Source organism: Armigeres subalbatus, chromosome 3 (genome assembly GCF_024139115.2).
Source record: "Armigeres subalbatus isolate Guangzhou_Male chromosome 3, GZ_Asu_2, whole genome shotgun sequence".
Lineage (NCBI taxonomy): Eukaryota > Metazoa > Arthropoda > Insecta > Diptera > Culicidae > Armigeres > Armigeres subalbatus.
Window position 1 is genome coordinate 408,430,003 of NC_085141.1, and position 22,094 is coordinate 408,452,096.

The window sequence follows — 22,094 nt, forward strand, 5'->3', positions numbered from 1 at the left end:
AAACACAAGGCTTGTTTTTCGTTGCACCGTTATCATGAATATTCATTTACTAAGTATCCGCGATCTTAAGTGGATTTAAACTAGGGCACGATGGGGCACGTGACTCGCAAATTGAATATTTTCACTGGAATTTAATTACATACGCCAACATAGATCTGAAAAAAATCTGACGTCATGCCAATTCAGATCAATTTTATTTGAAATTTCCGATGGAAAAGTCTGGAGAAATGTAGGATTTTTTCATCGGAAATTACTTTGATATTTTTTTCATAAAACCATGAAACCATACAAAATACTTGAATTCTATCCGATATTTTGTTGGATGTATTCTTCTTGAAATTTTAATACTTCCTTAAATGTATTTCCAACAGAATGTTTAAAGGAATTTTTGATGGAATTTTCAACGAAATAGTCAAAGATTTCTTAAAGGCATTTCCCAAGAAATTACAAATGGTATTTCCAAATTATTTCCCAAATGAATTTATTAAAAAAAATTAAAGGACTTCTCCTAAGGATTTTTTGCTGGTATTACCGATAAACATTCTAAAGAAATTTCCTCAGAAATGTTTGAAGAAATTCTGGGAATTCTGAAGAAAATTTAAGGAATTTCCAAAGAAATTTCTGAAAGAGTTGCTAAAAAAAACTGAGGTATATCCTAAATAATATCCAGCAGAAAGTCCTGAAAGATTTGCTGGAGAAAGTTCTAAAGGAATTTCTGGAGGACGCTTTAGAAAATCTTGCTTTTTTTTAATTTTCATTAACGTCTTTTTTCAATTTAGAAATTAAGTTTAACGTTAACAGAAATATCTGAAAGAATTTCTGAAGAAATATTTTAAGGTAGGGTTTCTTACCCCATTCCCGGCCCAGTGCTGTCCTACACTCAGGGCGAAAAATTCTGCTTTTTGATTTTACTCCATCTAAACGATTTTATAGTCTTAACCGAGTAAATTCAACGAATAGAGAAATTTTTGAATTTTCTAAATGTCATGTCAAACTGTCAAAAAAAATGCACACCAGAGCCACAGGAGCGCGCGTACACTGGAGTGTACACTTAGTTAAGACTATACAATCGTTTAGATGGAGTAAAATCAAAGAGCAACATTGTTTGCGTTGAGTGTAGGACAACACTGTCTCGGCCTAACATGCGGATGACTGCATTGTTTAATTGATATTTATGACAAGGAGCAACATTTCCCGAATTTTGTGGGCCGTATAATACTGCAATGGGGTTCACCTTTGTTGAAAAAATATTATATTACTAGCAGACCCTACGAACTTCGTTTCACCTAAAATTGATTTATTCTCTGACTAATTCTCGAGTTATAAAGAAATTGATGTTTTATTTGTATGGGAGCCCCCCTTTCCAAAGGGGAGGGGCTCAAACCATCTTAAGAACCTTCCCCGGCCCCAAAAACCTCAGTATGCAAATTTTCACGCCGATCGGTACAGTAGTTTCGGAGTCTATAAGGTTCAGACAGACAGAAATTCATTTTTATGTATATAGATTATTTATTTTCTATAATTAAGTCAATTAGGAGTAAAATAAATGGTTGAAAAAATATTTAGTATTTACTACGGCTTCCAAACAGTATAAATCATAAGTTTTATGTGCAGTGAGCCGGGTCCATAGGCCCAAGTAGTGATTTACCCTATTTGTGAAAGAATCACCATAGGGATTTTCGGTGGAAATGAATTCCTAAAAAATAAAAATCTAAAGCAACTTCCGAAGAAATTCCTACGCGAATTTTCAAAACTATAATAATTTTCCTAAGGAATTTGTAAAGGATTTTCAGAATGAATCCCCAAAGGAATTTTCGAAGGAATATCCGAAATAATTACCAACATATTTTCCGTTCATATTTCTAAAGGAGTTTCGGAAGGTATTTCCGGAAAATGTTTATAAAAAGAATTCGTGAATATATTTCAAAATGATTGGTTCGAAGAATTTCCGAAAGAATTCCAGGAGGAAATTTTGGAACTCCTGAGGTAGATTCTGAAGTAATTCTTAAAATTTATTCTTTCAATTTTAGAAAAAAAAAAACCAGATTAATCCACCTAGCGTTGGTGGTGCCTTTCTCGCATTTAGTTAAGACACCAACCTTATATGGGGCTTATATGGTCCGATGTACCATTTTCTTCATAACTTTTAAATGCAATGACCGATCATTATAAAATTCAATAGTGATCAACAAGGCTTTGTCCCCTGTCGAATGAAACTTGTTGCGAGAAAATCGGTTAAGGATTACTTTAAGAAAAGTTGTCTAATGTTTTTTATAGCTTTTGTGCACACACATACACACACACACACACACATACATACACAACACACATACATACACACGGACAGACAGACATGTGCTCAGCTCGTCGAGCTGAGTCGATTGGTATATAATACTATGGGTCTCAGAGGCTTCTATAAAAAGTTCGTTTTCGGAGTGAAATGATAGCCTTTTGGTACAACTTAGTTGTACGAGAAAGGCAAAAACATTAAGGAAGAATTTGACAATGATTTTTAGATTTATTTCCGAAGTTGTTTCCGGAGGATTTTTTAAAGAAATCCCTGGGGGAATTTGTGACGGAAAGCCCAAAGAAATTCTTGGAGAAATCTAAGAATGTCAGAAGTTCCTTCAGGAGCTCAATTTATAAATCCTTCAGGAATTTGTAATTATCGGGTAAGTATGTCCAGCGCTACGCTGAGACTCCCTGAACCAATGGCCTCAGGGTCGGCACGCTCACCTCGAGCAACTCGCGGACAGGGAACTCTCGCAATCAAAAGCAGGGAAAACCACAGAGCTTCACTTGGCGACACTTCAATCACTTCTGTCTTTACTCTCTCTTAAAGCTAGTTAACCTGTCTTTAGAGCCCCTCTTCCTGGCAGCACTGCACCACTCCATTTCTTTCCTTCCTCTTCTTCCTTTGTTCCTTCTGTGGCCGACGACCCGGCATCGAGCAACTCCGTTACCGGTTGCTTCGTTGCAACTCTACCAATAAGAAGGCCTATCGACTATCGGCGGAAACAATGGTGGATTAAGCCGACTACGGAACAAGGAAATGACGGCGGTTTCTTGAAAAAAAAAAACAGTGGGGTTGTCCTTAACGTCTTCTCTTGTTCCACACACTTTCTTCTCTACTCTTCAACTTCCAACTTTGGTAACTTTGTAACTTTGAAACATCCATTCGCTTCAAAATACTTTGGAATAGTGACCGCATCCCAAGGTCATGACCTCCTTTTCCAGGTCAGTCACCTCGTATCATAGTATCAACCCAATTACGTCACCCCTTAATGGCTACTTAACGAAGGTGCTTATGGCCCTCTGGTGTTGGGTTGGAGGGCTATAGTGAGTGCTTGGATGTGGTCTCCCAAGTCCCAAGCAGATCAAGTCTAATGAAAATGGTTATATGGGGATTTCGACTGGATTAGTTGCTAATTTTCAGGATTTTTGGCTTTCAGTCACATGAAAATGTTGATAATTTCAAATCATTGCCAACGTTTCGATCCGGGGGTTTGGAGCCCTGATGAAGATCCAAACCCCCGGATCGAAACGTTGGCAATGATTTGAAATTATCAACATTTTCATGTGACTGAAAGCCGAAAATCCTGAAAATTAGAAAATGGTTATAGCAACCTAATTGTGACTAAATCGGGTCACACATAAGCTACTGTGATCTATGTACAACATGTGTGCTGCTCAAGCTTATAGGGTGGTAGAGGCTAATCATACCCTGCTATACTGTAGTTGCTAAAGTACTGGAAAAACCTATACATAAAGACGAGTTATACCTGACATTCACAAACAATTCACGCATTAGTTTACATTTTTATGAAGTTCTTTCATCACATAACCAACACTTACAAATTCGTTTGGAAATTTCCCGGAGTTCCTTTGAATTTTATTCAAGAGATTCTAGAGTTTATTGAGAAATTGCTGGGATAATTTCTAAAAGTATTGCTCAAGGAGTTTCTGAAGGAATTCTTGCAGGAATCTCCGAAGGTCTTAGGATTTTCTTAAAAGTAATTAAAAAATAATTCGATTTGAAAGTACTGACCTCATGTCTAAGGGAAATTCCGAAGGAATTCTTGATAAAAAATTTCGAGGGGAATACTGGAATCATTTCTGGAAGATGGTTTGAAGAAATCCCTCCGGGAATCGACGGAGAAATTCCTGAAGTAATCTTCAAAGGATTTTTTGGAGGAATTTTATAATAAATTACTGGTGCATTTTCGGAAAGAACAACTACCTAGGGCTATTTTTGAAGGAATGGAACAATTCCAGAAAAATTTGGAATGAGTTCCTGAAGGAATTTCCAAAGAAATTCGTTTAGAAATCTAGAAATTTCTTTGTAAATTCTATTTGGAGTTCCTTCCTAAATTCCTTTAGAAATTGCTTAAAAATGAATTCAGGAAACTCCTTCGTAAATTCTATTAGGAATTACTTATAAAATACAATTGAAAATTCTTTAAAATATTCCACCAGAAATTACTTTACGAATTCGTTTCGAAAATTTCTTCAGTTTTTTTTTAATTCCTTCATGAATTCAAAAAGATTTTTTTTTTCAAGAATTGATTCGGAAATTCTTTTTGGAACTCTTTTAGAATTTCCTACAGGAATTCCTCTACAAAATGCGCCAGAAATTATTTTAGGGAGCCCCTCCAGGAATAATTTAAAAATAATCTGGTACACATTTCAAGCCTGGATCTACTTCCGTGGCTCTTTCATCAATCTGTCACGAAAATGACTAAGAAGAGGCGTAATGGAGGACGCTGCAAACGCAACCGCGGCCACGTCAAGGCCGTGCGTTGTACCAACTGTGCCCGATGCGTCCCACAGGATAAGGCCATCAAGAAGTTTGTAATCCGAAACATCGTCGAGGCCGCTGCCGTTCGTGATATTTCGGATGCTTCCTGCTACAACTCTTATGTTCTGCCCAAACTTTACGCAAAATTGCACTACTGCGTATCGTGCGCTATTCACTCCAAGGTGGTTCGTAATCGATCGAATCCGAATCCGCACGCCACCTCAGCGAGCGTTCCCCAAAGATATGAACCGTCAGCAGAACGCTCAGTGCAAGTAAGAAACTGAACGTGTGACGGACTTTTTCCCGCGAATTTAGATTCTCTCACCATTCCGATTTTCCGGCTGTGGTCCGGGTGAGTGAGTTCGTCAGTGTATACAAGTTGCGTTTAGATACTTGAAAAAAATAAAAGAGAATACCGTTGAAAATAAGATTTTCAATACCAATACTTTACTCGATATTGGCTGACTTAGACCTGAAAACAACTCGTCATCAATTCTGACTTTGACTAATATCAACTAGACATTTGTCCATAGAATGTGACTAAAACCTCTTTAACTCAATATCATCCAATTATTTTCTAATAACTACGCAAATTACAATTATGTTTCAATGCGTACGTTATAACGGGGAAACATGTACGCTATATCGAGTGACGTTATATCTAGTGTACGTTATATCGGGGATACGTTATATCGAAGATTACCTGTATTAGCATTAGCATTAGCAATGAGAAACTAAATGGAGTTTACTTTTGCAGCTGTTGTTTTCCAGCAAGGTGGGGGAAAGAGCAATTTGGTAGGATATTATTACCTAGATGTCCTAGCAGTAAAACTGATAGGTTTAAAACCGGCAGTTGTGGCAGGTGATGTGGGGTTTGGATTGGGGTTCCCGGTTCACTAAGGCCAGATATCACATGTTACTAGAGTTAGTGCTGCTAAACCATCCTCAAGCATCGATGTTAAAGAATGAAGATATGAGACGTAACGTTTTACAGTACTCGAAAGATCCAATATATACGACGACCGATCACCAAGAAGCTCGCTTCAATATAGACCACAGTCCCCATGGAACTATAAAGTGGATTAGTACGGCTGATAATAAAAAATGAGTGGAGAGAACTGTCAATTGTACTAACGTGAGCATATGAAACGTCCATGCCCAGGAAGAAAAAGCCAAAGAAAGGGTCTTACCCGGTGACACGATAGCAGTGCTTCGTAGAACATGTCTAAAATCCAAAACCAGACTGCAACGTGCTAGGATCGACGAGACCATAATTGAACGGAGACAGGTGTTCTTGATCGCTAGGAGTAATCCAAACTTAGAAATCAAACGTAGAGAGCACGCCCGTTTTGAAGAACCCCTTGGGGCGAAGTTCACATGATGACAAAGCACACCACCTTAAATGTTCCCAGAAATGCGAGCCAGAGTTTTCTCGAGACATAAACAGTTAATCTAGCCGTACACGAAGATACGCCGCTAGTGAATAACGACGAGCTGGTAGAGGCAAGGTAGCTACGAGTCACAAATTGCACAAGGCACCGAGTCTAGATGGGAGCCCAAACCTGGTCCTAAAACATGCAACACTTCACTGTCATAAGACGAGCTTAGCACAATTCCGTTTAATTCCACCACTTCGTATTACTTTTATAAATACGTATTTCAACCTCAACTGTAAGGTCGTCTTCAGTGTCTCGTACTTGACTCGACGACTAAATAATTTTCTTGATGCAACACTTGCAAGGTTTCCTTTCAACGCTGTTCCAGACAAGGTAATTTCCCAGACCGTTGGAAAGGACAGAAACGGATGGTACTACCGCAGTTCGAGAACTCCCCGGAAGAACCTTCGACATGTAGACCAATCTGCTTGCTCGACACAACTGGCAAATTGTTAGAGAAGGCGATCCAACATAGACTAAAGTACTTCGTCTAAAGCTTCCGGGACGGAAGTTGGTCTAGAAGCGTGGTGTTAGCGCACCAAAAGACGGAAATTGTGGTTGTGCACAACAGTCATGAGTTGCAGCAAGCGGAGGTTAGATTGAGAACCGGCACTGTTAAATTTAAGGTGTCTTCGAATGGCAAGCTAATAGCGCACTAAACCATATGAAGCAGTATGTGTCATTGCCGAGATTATACCAATTGGCAAGCTTCTGTAAGAAGATGTTGAATGTAGTAAGCAACGAATCATTAGAGACCCTAGCAGAAGAAATTCAGACTGATTCAGTTGCAGCAACTCATATGCAACTTAATTCCGTCATACTGAAGTTACTAGAACGGATGAACAACATGCGTGCTACTCGGAGAGGTGCGTTGTGTCGAGAAAGTAGTCTCATCACTAAAGTGGCACCTATGGACTGATTCCGGATGTGACCAGTCGTATCAACAGGGAGTTCGTGGTCAGATAAACTTCCACCTCATACAGGTATTGTCTGGATATGGTTGTCTGAAAATGTCTGCAAAGGTTAGGTCATGGCGGAGGCCCATCAAGCTCATATGTGCAAAAGGTTTGAACAGTATCCAGTTTGTCCGGTGTGCATAGGTGACAAGACTCCGGACAGCCTCACTGAGGGGCTGTGCCGGGATCTGAATATATGGGATGCGGTGAAATTCTTCTGCAACGTTGGTGGCATTTTGATCAACAATAACTACAGGGGTCTCTGTATGGTCAACTTGATAGTGCGATCCAATGTGACTCAACGACCACCACCGTTGTGGATACCCGAGCAAAGTCTGAAAACATAATGAGAGCATATAGAAAACACATTTTGATTTTGACATCAAATTGAAATCATAATTTGTTATCAAATATAAATAATCATGATCTCATTTTGCTGTAGATTTCTCAATTGTATGATCTAACATCAAACTGTGTACTTATTTTGTTATCGGAACCAATATCAAATTTAGTGTTCGATTTGCTGAGCAGGAATAGTTTTCGAATTGATGTCACAGTAAGATTTTTCTACTATACATTTTGTTATTTTAAACGTTAAAATGACCAAAAAGAAATCAAATTAGGTAGTCGTATTCGGCGATTTCACAACATCAAAACGAGTTATTGTTTTGCTCTCAAGCTTTGCTCGGGTAATTTTCTTCTTAAGTGATTTAGCGACTGAGGTCGAGAGGTGGTTGCGGCTTGCGCTTGTGCTTTGAATTGCTTCGATAGATAGTACAAGTGGGAGTGTCTCACCATGCTCTCCTCCCGATGTATTGCCTAATTTCTGGCCACGGGGCTTAGAACTAATGAAGAAGGAATTGGTTTTAATGGGTCGGCGACGATTTTTTTACAGTTTTGCTGGTAGGGCTTTGAAGAGAATAGAAACCTCTGCACCAGGGCTTTGATGATAGTCCGTTTCCTATGAATGTCGATAAACTTATAAAAATATTTGTAATCAATTTTAAGCGTAACTACGACTCTTCGTCACAGGGAACGCATCAGAAAAATATTGCCGAAATAAGAGATCTCACATCATCATCACTGATTATATACCACAAAACTTCAACTAAATGGACGCAGTGGTTCTACACAGATAAACATATGTTGTGATTTTAAAAGTATTTTTATGCACATATTTGAAGCATGCAAATAAACGCAATATTCAATCGATCTTATTGTTTCTTTAAAGCGAATTAAATTCAAATTGTGCCTGCTTGTAAAACTCAGTCAAATTGAATTGAATATCAAATGTTAATTCGTTTGATGAAATTAGCTGCCATTTTAAAAGTCGTTGAATTTTCAAAACTAATTGCTGTGTACGCCCCAACAGAAAAAAAAATCATTACTGATAAAGAAGGCCTCTGCCTGACTGCACTACCATTCAAGGCTACAAGGCACGATGTCGATGGGCGGCTACAAGGCGGTAGATAAGCCCAAGACTAAAAAGAGCAACTAGGCGCAGCGTCTCTTTAAGAGATATTCGATCCGCCATTGGAAGCACCGCAACCGCTGCACTAGGACCGATAAGCTGGACTGTAGAAACTACCGCGCAAGCACATTGCTGAACGCCGCCTACAAGGTACTCTTCCAAATTTTATGCCGCCGACTAACACCAATTGCAAGAGAGTTCGTGGGGCAGTACCAGGCGGGATTTATGGGTGAACGCTCTACCACAGATCAGGTGTTCACCGTACGTCAGATACTGCAGAAATGCCGCGAATACAACGTGCCCACTAGGGTGGCTCAAAAAACACTTTTTCAAATTTTTTGATGGGCCGCCCTCTTATTCAGTTCTATTTGATGCCCTGATGCTCTGGACAAAATTTCAGCCAAATTGGTCAACGTTTGGGCGGTGCTAAACTCGTTAGAAGTTTATATGGAAAAATGTCCATAAATAGTGATTTGCAATTGGATGGCACAATTCACGATCAAGAACCATAATACTAATTCAGTTCTTGTTAAATTAAATACAGAATGTTATGCTGAAAACCGCAAGAAGGTTAGAGTTTATTAGGCAATGATATAAGCATTTTACTGGAGTGTTGTAGGGTATGTTTCTGCATACATTTTTGCATATAAACTTCCAACGAGTTTAGCACCGTCCAAACGTTGACCGATTTGGCTGAATTTTGTCCAGAGCATCAGGGCATCAAATAGAACCGAATAAGAGGGCGGCCCATCAGAAAAATTGAATAAAGTTTTTCCCATACTAATCTGAGCCACCCTAGAGCCCACACATCATATATTTATCGACTTCAATGCCGCATATGATATAATCGATCGGGACCAGCTATGGCAGCTAATGCACGAAAACGGATTTCCGGATAAACTGATATGGTTGATCAAGGCGACGATGGACCGGGCGATGTGCGTAGTTCGAAGTTCAGGGGCATTCTCGAGTCCCTTCGAAATGCGCAGAGGGTTACAGCAAGGTGATGGTTTTTCGTGTCTGCTATTCAACATCGCTTTGGAGGGCGTAATACGAAGGGCAGGGATTGACACGAGTGGTACGATTTTCACGATCATGAGTCTCCGTGCCTCATATAACAATTTACTTTATAGAGAGCTATCACTTTCCGATTCAGCTTTTTTGTACGAGAAAGACAAAAATCATTACTCTGAGTAGAATGAACAAAATTTATTGCAACAACAACTGAAAAGCTATGTGACCATCCTCGATAACTTTCTAGAACATTGTTTAATAGTTGGAACCAGATCTTCAATAAGTTTCATTAGATTTCTTCTTCTGAGTGGAACCCAACCACATTTTTCGATATTCCGATCTATGAAATTTACATCCAGATATCTTTTTGTGTTGTCATTGTCGGACAGTTGCAGCTACACTTTTTAGTATAGCCCGGTACTTAAGCAGGCATTAAATTAAATGAATAGAAAATGCTGAAATGGTCAAGTCAATAGATTTTAAAATACAAATCAAGCAAGTAGTTTGAGAGATTTATTATGCAAAGAATACATCAAAAATGTATGAACTGCTACAACAACCAACAGATCAAACTTATTGCTATGCTCTGACATGACTTTGTGAGAAGCATTAATTTCCATCCAAACTTGTGATGAGAAATGTTAATCTTATTCTGTTTGAGAACGGTATGCTAATCTACTCCTCAGACGAAACTGCCTCGCTCCCAGATGTGTGGCGGCAGAATTACCTTACTATCGTCGATGGTTTCTAATTTATTTACTCTAAAACCCGATAAACAAACCGGCACCTTTTTTCTCGCCTCTTCTTTAAACTCAACCAACCGCAGACGGACACGGAATCGTTTTTTTTCTCTCGTATTGTAAACCAAACGCCAAAAGATTTTCCTTCCTCTTTGACTAGGCGACTAGCAGGGGCCTGATCGGGAGAACCGTCTTCATCCATTCGTGGAAGATGCATTCAAACATTATTTACACTACATTAGTAACGCTTTGAACTTTGATGTTGACTCCACTCACAGATTGTTGTACCTATGCCGTTTGTTTGGTATTAACGGCTTCCGAGCATTACACATTTTCCAGTTTCCACTGTTTGAAGACGATGTTTCCACCGACTGATCGTCGTCATCGCGTCGCCAAGGGTTGGGTTGCCTTTGTAGTATTGCACACGTTCCTAATAGGCATGTGTAGATCAAGATCAACAAGCATCGGAGTAGTTAATAATGTTATCGGTATGCAATGCACTTTACTTCTGATGTGGTTCAAATTGTGAAATTAAATCAATCCATCCTTTTCTTTCTAAAATACTTTCAAAATCGTTCAACAAATATTAATATTTCATTGGCACATTCTGCAAAGATCTGCGTGTCTACCAACTAAAACTTTACTGATAGAGCTGGATTTGAATCCTGATCCAGTCTGGAAAATCCTTGGGTGACTCGACTTTGCAATTACAAAACACAAATAATATATAATTTTTAACATGATTTGAAATGAACGTTGTTTTATTACTTTCTAGGACATAGTAAATGTTATTTCATCAGGACTTCCCTGCGAAACGAACAATCCTTATCGAACCAGCATATTCAAAAAGAATAAAACAACACAACATCAGAAATGTGATTGAATTTATCTACGGAATGGAAATCTTCTCGTGCCATTCAAATAATGAAATCTTGCACACCGCATCCTTCTTTCGACGTTCGTCAATTTTTCCGCTCAAAACTCCGTCACCAACCGGATCATTGCACGGGATTTAGCGCCCCATCTGTCTAGAATGGAAGCGCAGTAAACGTCATTGAAGACGACGCCGGGCCATAAAAAAGGAAATTTATGACCACTCCAGGATGTGATACTGCATAGGTATATCCACAACCGGCGCAAAGGGAAGGAAGGATTCGTAGAGTTTTTCGGGTTTTCCCTCTGACAACGAAGGAAAACTTCCCTCCTGGCGTGTTATGGTGGATTCGCCATCGGATACCACACGAGCACACGACACAGTAGACTCGCTAGCCGGGCAGTCGGCGTCGTCATAGACTCCGCTGCAGAGCCTACTATGATGACTGCCACTGCCCTTCTTCTGTATAGTGCCGCGCCATGAGCGGACGCTGAACGAAAAGTGCTTTGGGTGCCAAACAGAGGTGCTCTGATGTGGACGTGGGGACTTTCACGGCGCGTTAATGCCGAATTAAAGCGATAATAATAGTAAAATTTACGATACGACCGAACTGGGCGAAAACTAAATTAAACCTTTGCGGTACGGGGTTGTTCATCCGAGGGTGAAATACTGAGGGGCTTTTTTTATTCTTTTGGTCTCGGGTGCAGCTCTGAATGCTACTACATACTACTGTTGATACTGGTTTATTTACCTTGTCATGATATAACTTCTATCGCATAACTTATAGAGGATTGTTATACGATGTAACATGAGATTTGGGTACATTCTTTCGTCTTACTCTGTAATTCGTAAAGAAAATTAGAGAGCCCAAATATTGTGTATTAACCCTTTCGGGTATTTTTTTCGTTTTACTATGTAATTCGGAAAGAGAAATAGAAAGGCCAAATATTGTGTATTAACCCTTTCAGGAAGAATTGTTCATCAGAAAGTTGACTTTACAGGACAAGTTTGACTATATCCTGGAATCCCAGATATCCGAAACCTAGGGAAGATTTCGCTTCTAAGAACATGTTGTTAGCATGTTAGTGATGAACTTAATTCAAATATAAAACCCAACTTGGACCACCTAGCGGCGAAGATGTTTTTCTCGTGCATCATTAAATGTGTTGAAAAAATCACATAAGAAAGGGCAAAAAAGCACTTTGGGGGAATAGATTTCTTTTTTTTCTATCATTTTGCATATTTTTGCATTAATTTATATGCATTGCCACCATACAATAAATATTTTTTTATTATTTTTTTTTTGTTTCAAGGGAACCATTGTTTGATAATTAATTCTGAACACAGCAATTGTGATCGTAAAGCTAGTGATCAATTTTCAAGAATACGAGATGCTCAAGGTTCGTGCTAGAGTTCAGTCCACGATATCTACCAGATCACCCAAAGCTTTTGCTCTGTCCTCGGGCATATACCCAAACCGGTTCAATAAGCATAAGCGCATCATGATTGCATAAAATTTCGCGGAATAACATTTGGCGGTAATATATAACTTTTCGCGGTACGAAATTTGCCGGATTGTACCTTTCCGCCGAATGACTTTTGCGGAATGTACCTTTTCGCGTAATGTTATCACGTTATCATGGTTTTACATTGTAACGTTATCATGTTTTTGCATTCGTATATCATGAGGATAACACGATGAAACGTTTATGTCCTGAAAAGTCGAGACAATTTCCAACCGGACCGGGAGTAGAACCCAGCCATCTTTAGCATAATCTTGCTTTACAACCATGCAACTCACCGCACGGCTTAGGAAGTCCTCTCTGAATATAAGAAGTTTTTGAAAATTTAATTGCCACTTACAAACCCTTTACAGTTGCCTCTTCACATCTCGATATTGAAGGGACCATCGAGAAAGGGTATCAGGTATCAGATCGTCGGCTCAGGAGGCACGTTCCCCTCAATTTGGGAGATTTGTGCCATCGCCTTCACTGGCCTTTCTCATCATTTACCTGACGGAAAAGGAAGTGAAGTTGGAAAGGAGAATGGAACAGGTTTCTGGAGAAGGAGGATACAATCAATAATACATACATACGATGCATTTTGTAAAACGCAATGAAACGCGAAGCATAACATATACTGGATAAGTCACACAATGCAAATGCATATGATATACCATTTATAGGAAAGCCAATTATGTAGACTCACACGCATTAAGCTAGGGACTAAAGAGAGGTGTCACAAAAACACTGAGGACGTTAGAAAAAATATTTTAAGCTCTTTTTAGTGGAATGTATTCAACAGTCTAAGACGAGTTAAGTAACTCCATTTAATTCCACCAATTATTTCGATATCTTTACAGATACGTATTTCGACCACAACTGTGTGGTCGTCTTTATTGTCTCGTACTTGACTCGACTTCAGAATTAATGGTGGAATTAAATGGAGTTACTTAACTCGTCTTAGACGGTTGACTTAGGACGTAACAATGGACGAACGTCAAAGACGAAACACAGAGTGCACTGTGAACCTGTGAACCAGAGTGCAATGTGACCTAACAGCCCGCAATTTCTGAAAGATCTAGGCAATTTCCAATCCTGATCGGACCGGAAGTCGAACCCAGCCACCTGTAGCATAGTCTTGCTTCGGCATGCAACTCCATGCAACTCACCGCCCGACTTAGGAAGGCCTCGCTGAACAGGATTTTTTTTTTTGAAAATTTAGTTGCCACTTACAAACTCTTTACAGTTGCCTCTTCACATCTCGATATTGAAGGGACCATCGAGATAGGGAGAGATCGAGGAATGGGAGGAATATCAAAATAAGTACTAGATCCAAAAATGCTCGTTGCTATGAAAAACGACAACAAAACAAATGCCATATCTTGTTGTTGAAGTGTTGGTTATTTTCCAAAAATGGTCTAGTAACCTAAAAATTTGAACATATCGACATAAGGAGAGTGAATCCAGAACAAAATATGATCATAATACATCGAGATAGAGAGATATCGAGATAGGAAGGTTATCGAGATGTAGAATTCCCAAATGTATGTAGATTGAAGGGATCGAGGAAACCATCGACATGTAGAGAGTCGACTGTATTATAATAAAGGGATTATCTTCTCTGCTTATCTTGTAACGCGCAGACGTATCCATCAAAAATCTTTCTTCCCTAACAGCACAATTCAGCCTGATTTGTTACATCAACTCAAATACAATCATTTTTAGTTGTATATGGGTGACAGAATCTATACAACATGGGTGCTGCTCGTGTTTCGTCTTATACCAAGCAAACGTGTTCATTCAAAGAAGGGTTTGAAAGAAATCAGCATTCAATTAATTTGTGGCTAGTTTTGTTTCTCATCTAAGGGTATGCCAGAAAACTTGCCCATTTCTCCTTTTAATTAGGAAATGGATTCGTATTCTCTCATGCACTATGAACAAAAAAATGTTTTTGAAGGAAAAATCATATTTTCGCGCTCTCCCAAAATGCTCATACATGCAGACATCACTTCTATTTGTCATGCTGAGTCTATTGATATATAGCATTATGGAACTCCAGGCCTTCTATTAGGCCATATGAACCGGTGCCAGCGAATGTTAGCGTTAGCGTTGTTACGGTATACTTCGTAGATTGGACACTAGTGATACTCATGTTTCTTTTGAAATCCTTATCCAGATTGCTATCAGAAATCAAGATCCTTGATTTCAGTCTAAGGTAAAAATGGCAAAAGCATGAGGATTACTACACCCGGCCACGCCCATGTTTACCATAACTAAAAATAGGGAAGGAACTGTTGATGCAGAACTTACTTAGCGAGAGGCCCCCGACTTGGTGACGCCCTTATAAGATCTACGGAGTTTATGGTTGGGTAGGGTAAGGTAGGTTATGGATGTTTGCCTCAAGCTCACAACTCGACCCATTGCATATGTTGTTTATAATTATAATATATATGCGTTTATAATTGAAACTCTTGCCAGCCGGATGTCGAAAGAGTATATAGTAAAATCTATTTTATTTATATGTTTATTCTTTAAATGGTACTTTGGCCTAGAAACCTCGCAGTTAATAACTGTGGAAGTGCTTAATGAACACTAAGCTGCGAGGCGGCTTTATCCCCAGTGTGGGGATGTAATGCCAATAAGAAGAAGAAGAAGAAGAAGTAAACAAGGATGCTAATATAATTTTCAGAGTTATTAATTAATTTGCTCTAGCTGATTTTAAAATTTCATTTAACTATAGGGATATTTGGCCCTAGGAAAAGTCACATTTCATTGTCCAGATTATTCGCTGATTTTCACAAATTTTTCCCGAGCTTTCAATTTGTGTGTTCTGATAAATTGAATAAAAACGGTTCAACGTATAAGGGATATTGGACAAAATTAGACACTGAAGGGACTATGCAAAAAAGGTTTAGCCTTTTGACACAAAACAGATAGGTATCATAGAACAAACTGCAAATTTCAAAGTAGGCTCTTTGTGTATCAATAATCGATGAACGGCCCTCCCGTATATCCAAGGCGAAAGAAAAAGACAGCAAAGCATGCGATGCTGCTCTGTCTTATGCGCGTTGTTCAGTAAAGCTTGACTTCCACCGCTAGGATCGCTAGCGTTTCAAAATCCTGGAAGGACCACATTTCACGGCAATGATGCCTATATGTTATGTGCTTTTGATATACCTACAATAGTCTTCAAGGATCTTAGTACATTTTTCTAAAATGAAAATTTATTTGATGTTATACTTTTGAAAACATTTTCAAATTATAGGGGGCATCAGACAAAAAGAGACACTAAACATATTCCCAGTGAATTGTCCGAGGATAACGCTATTTGATCGTCCTGAATTCCGTAACTGACAGTAACTCATTTGATGATCTCCTCGAATCTTAAATGTGTATCATCTGAAGCATTTTATAGGGGGTATTAGACAAAATGAGACAATTATCCGTGTTCAAAAATAAATGGGAGGCCTATTATGGTATTTCCATAACACAAGTCAAGGTTTTCCCTGTCTTTTCGAGTGATGTGAACATGTGCATTAGGGAAATCCTCTATTTGTAGGGCAAATTGGACAAAATAGGACACTTCCAGTATTCTAACGGCAAAGGGGTCGACACCATCAGATTCTTTGGATTTTTGTGATTTTTTTAAGGTAATCTCCAGATATGTACATACCGTTGTTGAATTGCGTCCGTTTTTTGGCTCGAATTTGCACACTGTGCACTGGTGTGATGGTACCACACCGGTGAAGAAATCGCGCCTCTACTATTCAGCACGGCCGCATACTGAACTCGAGAGTCGGTAAACAAAAACAAAAAAAAATGGGAAAATTTTCACCGCACTTGCTTTGTACTGGGACCGGTCAGCCGAATGATGTCATTATCCGGAACGAAAAATCCGGATCACGGGTCACCTCGGACCGATCGGGCTGATTCTTTGGCCACAGGATAAGGGACCCCACCCTGGATGCACTGTCCAGAAGCACTGAACGCTACGGGAAGTCCACTTTTCGCGCACTGAAAAAAAAGCGTCACCGGCCACTAAAATTAGCTTATTTAAAAGAAAATTCGGCAATATGACTGTTTTCACAACAGATTTTAATCCTATTTTGAATTTCAAGTTTACTGCCGTTTAGAATGATTTTAAAAATGTACATGTACCACTTTTAATGTCAACGTTTTTTGGTTTCTGTTTCCTTTTGTTCCCATTACCACTACATGTGCAATTTGTTCCAATAAACTTGAAATTTGTCATAAACTTCGCTTATTTTTCACTACTATCTTCAGGCACACCAGTCATAACATGTTGGTACAGTTTAGTTGCAAAAATTGCAAAAATGAATTTATTATTCGATAATTTTGGGAAAATGCGTCTCCTGAAAAATTTACTCAATGTAACATGTACCACTTTTGCTGGCACCGGTTCATATGTTCTCATTCTCAGCAGGACTGATGCATGCTTTAAAATAAAGAAGAGACAACAAAATACATGATTTTTTAAAAGGATTCATATTGAAGAATTATATTTATTTTAGGTTATATTTTCGCTTGGCGTAGGCGTAGCAAATGTATCCTTTTAAAGGTGGGATCATATATCTCCTTGCATTGAACCGAGCAAATACTTGAATTCAACAAAGGGATCATAATTTCCCTTTCTTTAAACTGACCGAATGCCTAAATTGAAAGAAGACACCATACCGTAACCGTCTGTCGGGAAAATGCATCATTTGCAATAAGGGATAATGTCATATCATCACTTGCCTTAAACCAAGCAAACGCCTGAATTGGAAGAAGGGTCCACATCCTTTTTTTGTTTCTGCCGGAAAAATGCATTCTTTGAATGAGGGAAACATATCTTTTATTGCCATCGGCTGGGAGATAGCCTCCCCTTGCATTGAACTAAGCAAATACTTGAATTGAAAGAGGAAACTATATCATCTGTTGAGTTCTGATGGACCTATTGCCATCATTTGAAAGAAAGGATCTCTATTCCCTCGTTTTAAACTGTCTTCACTTAAACGTCTTCTTTTGCAATCGTGCTTGGTAGTCATATGACTAAAATAAATACTCCTCCTAAAAAATTAGAAAATTCTCATAAGAAAATAGAAAATTGCCAATAAAGAAATCAGGGTATGAGCAATAAATAAATATAAAATTTCCACAAATAAAACAAAATTTCCATAAACAATTAAAAAATTTCCACAAAACAAAAATAAATAAGCACTTTTAAAAGCAAAAATTGCAATTATAAAAGAATTTTCCATAAAAAAATTAAATGTTCCATGGAAAAAATACAAAATTTCCATAAATAAATCAATATTAGCAATAAAAAATTACAAAATTTTCCACAAAATAAATATATTTTTTCCATAAAAAAATAATTTTTTTCCACAAAATGATCAATAAAGAGCAATAAAAAAATAAGAAAATTTCCATAAAGAAATATAAAAAAGCAATCAAACTGTGCTTTTTTTTCCATAGATGACCCCTTCTTTAAAAGCGTTTAAAGTTCATGTAAAATTTCATCAGCTTTATTGTTTCCTTGTATTTTTAATGGAAATTTTCTTATTTTTTTATTGCTCTTTATTGATTATTTTGTGGAAAATTTTTATTTTTTATGGGAAAAAATATTTATTTTGTGGAAAATTTTTGTAATTGTTTATTGCTAATATTGATTTATTTATGGTAATTTTATTTTCGTGGAACATTTTCATTTCTTCATGGAAAATTCTTCTTTTATAATTGCTATTTTTGCTTTTAAAAGTGCTTATTTATTTTTGTTTTGTGGAAAGTTCTTAATAGTTTATGGAAATTTTGTTTTATTTGTGGAAATTTTTTAATTATTTATTGCTCATACCCTGATTTTTTTATTGGCAATTTCCTAATTGTTTATGGAAAGTTTCTAATTTTAAATGGAAATTTTATTTAGCTGCCGTAGTCATATGGCTACTGCTTCCGCCTTATACGCAGGAGGTTATGGGTTCAATCCCAGGTTCGTTCCATTCTCCTGCTTTGTATCTTTCTCTATATTTCTCAGATCCAGCAAACGCTAGAACTGGGAATGGGCCTCTACATCGTTTTTGTTTCTCTATCTTAAACCTTTTAATTGACTTTTCTAGCAACAACTGCCAGAATTGAAAATGAACGAAAAAAGGTCGTTTCCTACATCCAAATAGAAATTACATCAGTTGCTTTCTCCTATCTATCACATGGCAACTCGTTAACCAAGACGCGAACCTCTGCCTCTCGAACCTAACCCAAAAACTCCAATAAATTCCCCATGAACTCGTGGCAAGTGCAGAGGTATATTCGGCTTGCAGTGGGCGAGTGATTGCATCATAATTTCCTGCCCCTTCCCTACATTGACTTGCATTCTGACGTGGCATGCGCCAGTGTGACCTAACAGATGAGATCACCAGCACTTGTACATTGAAGATGAGTGCTAGTCCCAAGCAAACATCTGTTGGTTCTCTGTGCAAGAACAGCTGATCTGGTCATAATGGAGTAGCAACTACAGGCAGTCATTCAAGCTCAAGCTCAAATGAACCATATCTCCTTTTTCAGAGTAAATGTTTCCTTTGAAAGAAGGAATTATATGTTCCATTTCGTTAACTGAATAAATGCATACAAAGAGAATAAGAACCATACATATTCTCCCTTGTGTTATGCCGTGCAAATGCGATATTTGAAAAAAGGAATCGAATCTTCCTTTGTTATATGCCGGCAAAACTCATTCTTTAAAGAAGGAAGCGTATATTTTTAGACTCATGCACCCAGAGGTAAAAGGATGTCATGCGGAAGAAAGCAGATAATAAAAATTCCAGTGATTCGAGCAGTGATTTGATACAATCTTTAATTCAAAACAAAACAATTCAAAGCATCTTTCTTATAATGTTCGAGCGATAATAATTATAAATACCGCCATCGGGGGTGACAATGGGTGTGGGGGGTGAGAATGGGTCATCGCTTTCACAGGCAGTCTGGAGGAAGTAGAGCAAAATCGTTCAAATATTTTAGTCTTCTTGCCCTCAAATACATTCAAACTATTCTACAAGAAATCTTAGTACTTGAAACAGTGACCCATTCTCACCCCCATTTGACCCATTGTCACCCCCGACGACGGTAATTGAACATATTATGCAAGTTTCGAAATGCCAAGCGGCCATTATGCCAATCGGCCTTATGCCAAACGGCGTTATGCCAAACGACTTTATGCAAAATGACCTTTTGTAATGTCCTCATCATTGGTATTCACCCAATCGAGGTCAATAAGCGATTTACATACAATTTACAATACAAGATGTTCAAAGCATTCCAAAACGTTATCGAGTTCAACCCAAGGTTTGTACCAGATCATCCCAAGCTGTTGCAATATACGGCATATACCCAAATTGATTCAATGAGCTTATACGTATAATGTAAAATCAGTTTTCTTGAATACGAGATGTCCAGGATACTCAGAAACGTTCTCCAGTTCAGCTCAAGGTATCTACCGGATCAAGGCTTCCACATTGTCCACAATCGGCATATATCCAATCCGGATCAATAAACATAAACTCATTACCTACCTGGGTACCTGATTGGCTACAGCGTCGATACACTTATGCCTTCCTGTTTCCCCGAACAATTAGGGTCCCAGGTCCCCAAGGTAAACAAATTCTTCAACAACTTCAAACACATCCCTATCAAGCACTACCTCAGCACCAACACCACTAGGTCTTCCTCTATCTTTACCTGCCACCATGTACTTGTCTTGGTAGAGTTAATGGTTAAGCCTATCCTCGCCGTCTCCCTCTTCAGTGGGACAAAAGCCTTCACTACTGCGATTGATTCCAACAAGGTCGATGTCGTCCGCAAAGCCCAGGAACATATGCGACCGTGTGATGATAGTGCCGTTCCTCTGCACGCCAGATCTCCTAAACGCGCCCTCGAGTGCAATGATGAACAATAAATTCGAAAGTCTTAGGTCACAAACGAGTTTGACACTTCGTCTGCAATTCGAGTACTTGATTTCGAGCCATCCAGCGTTGGACATTATCTGCCACAGCTCATTTCTTTTCATTGAATCGTACGCTGCTTTGAAATCAATGAAAGATGGTGAGTCTGCAAGTTGTACTCCCGGAATTTATCAAGGCTCATCCGCATGCTAAACATCTGATCCGTCGATGATCGGCCTTCACGAAAACCTGCCTGATATTCGCCGACGAAGGACTCCTTAAGCGGTCTCAGTCTGTTAAACAAGATACGCGAGAGGATTTTGAACACCGACTTCAGAAGGGTGATCCCTCTTTAATTGGCACACTCTAGTCTGTGCCCTTTCTTATAGATTGGACATATGAGGCCATCCAACCAGCCGGCAGGCAGTTCTTCATCCCCCCATATTTTCTGGATAATGTGGTGGATCGATTGATGCAGCTGCTACTCATTATGGAAGCCAAATTTTCTTATTTACAAGATGTTCAAAATACTCCAAAACGTGCTCGAGTTCAGCTCAAGGTATCGATCAGATCAATCAGGCGTTACGCTATGTCCTTATCATTGGTATACACACAATCCAGTTCAATAAGCATATGATTCCAATTTCCATGAACATTAGATGTTCAGGGCCATCCAAAATGATCTTTAGTAAAGATCAAGGTGTATACCTGATTCACAATGACTAATGTGTTTGTCTTGAGTAATGTCCATTGAGATGCAGCCACTAGTATTTTTGTTGGGGCGCAGAACCACCGCGTTCACGGGCTTGGATTCGGAGACCCATAGTGTTATATATCGATCGACTAAGCTCGACGATTTGAGATAATGTCTGTCTGTGTATCATTCAGGGTTTGACTAATACCTCTGCTTAGGACATTTTGTTTCTAAACACATTTTCAGATACATTCGAGGATATTTACTCCAGAACAATTTGGGAAAATATATTTCAATACTATTTTTAGTTCTTTCTAGGATCCTGAGAAATATATGTACGCAAGATTTGCGTAGAAAAATCGTCCTAGAAGGGTCCATAAATTTATATTTGGTTTAGATCAAATGATCAGATCAAATGAATTTTCGAAATCACGCTCTTTTGGTGAAATCACTTTTGGTGAAATAATTAAAATTCAATCAGCTAATCATTATACAACACACATCAATAACAATTTAATAGAACTAAAATTTACAATAAAAATGAACACTTTTCACCACCACACCATAAATGAAAAATGATAGAAGCTATTTCCTGTTTGAATCACGTCCCCTAAAAAAGAGCTCGAGAATTAGTTTTAACCTTAAATTGATATACGGAAAAATTGTCGATCTCAA

General features: G+C 38.5%; 1 protein-coding gene and 1 pseudogene across 1 annotated transcript in view; one reads left to right on the forward strand and one right to left on the reverse strand.

The window, feature by feature from the left end:
- LOC134223059 (tyrosine-protein kinase-like otk) overlaps window positions 1–22,094 on the reverse strand; it is a 193,207-nt gene that overhangs the window by 130,589 nt on the left and 40,524 nt on the right. The gene's annotated exons all lie outside the window — the stretch shown is intronic.
- LOC134224158 (small ribosomal subunit protein eS26-like) lies at window positions 4,704–5,228 on the forward strand (annotated as a pseudogene).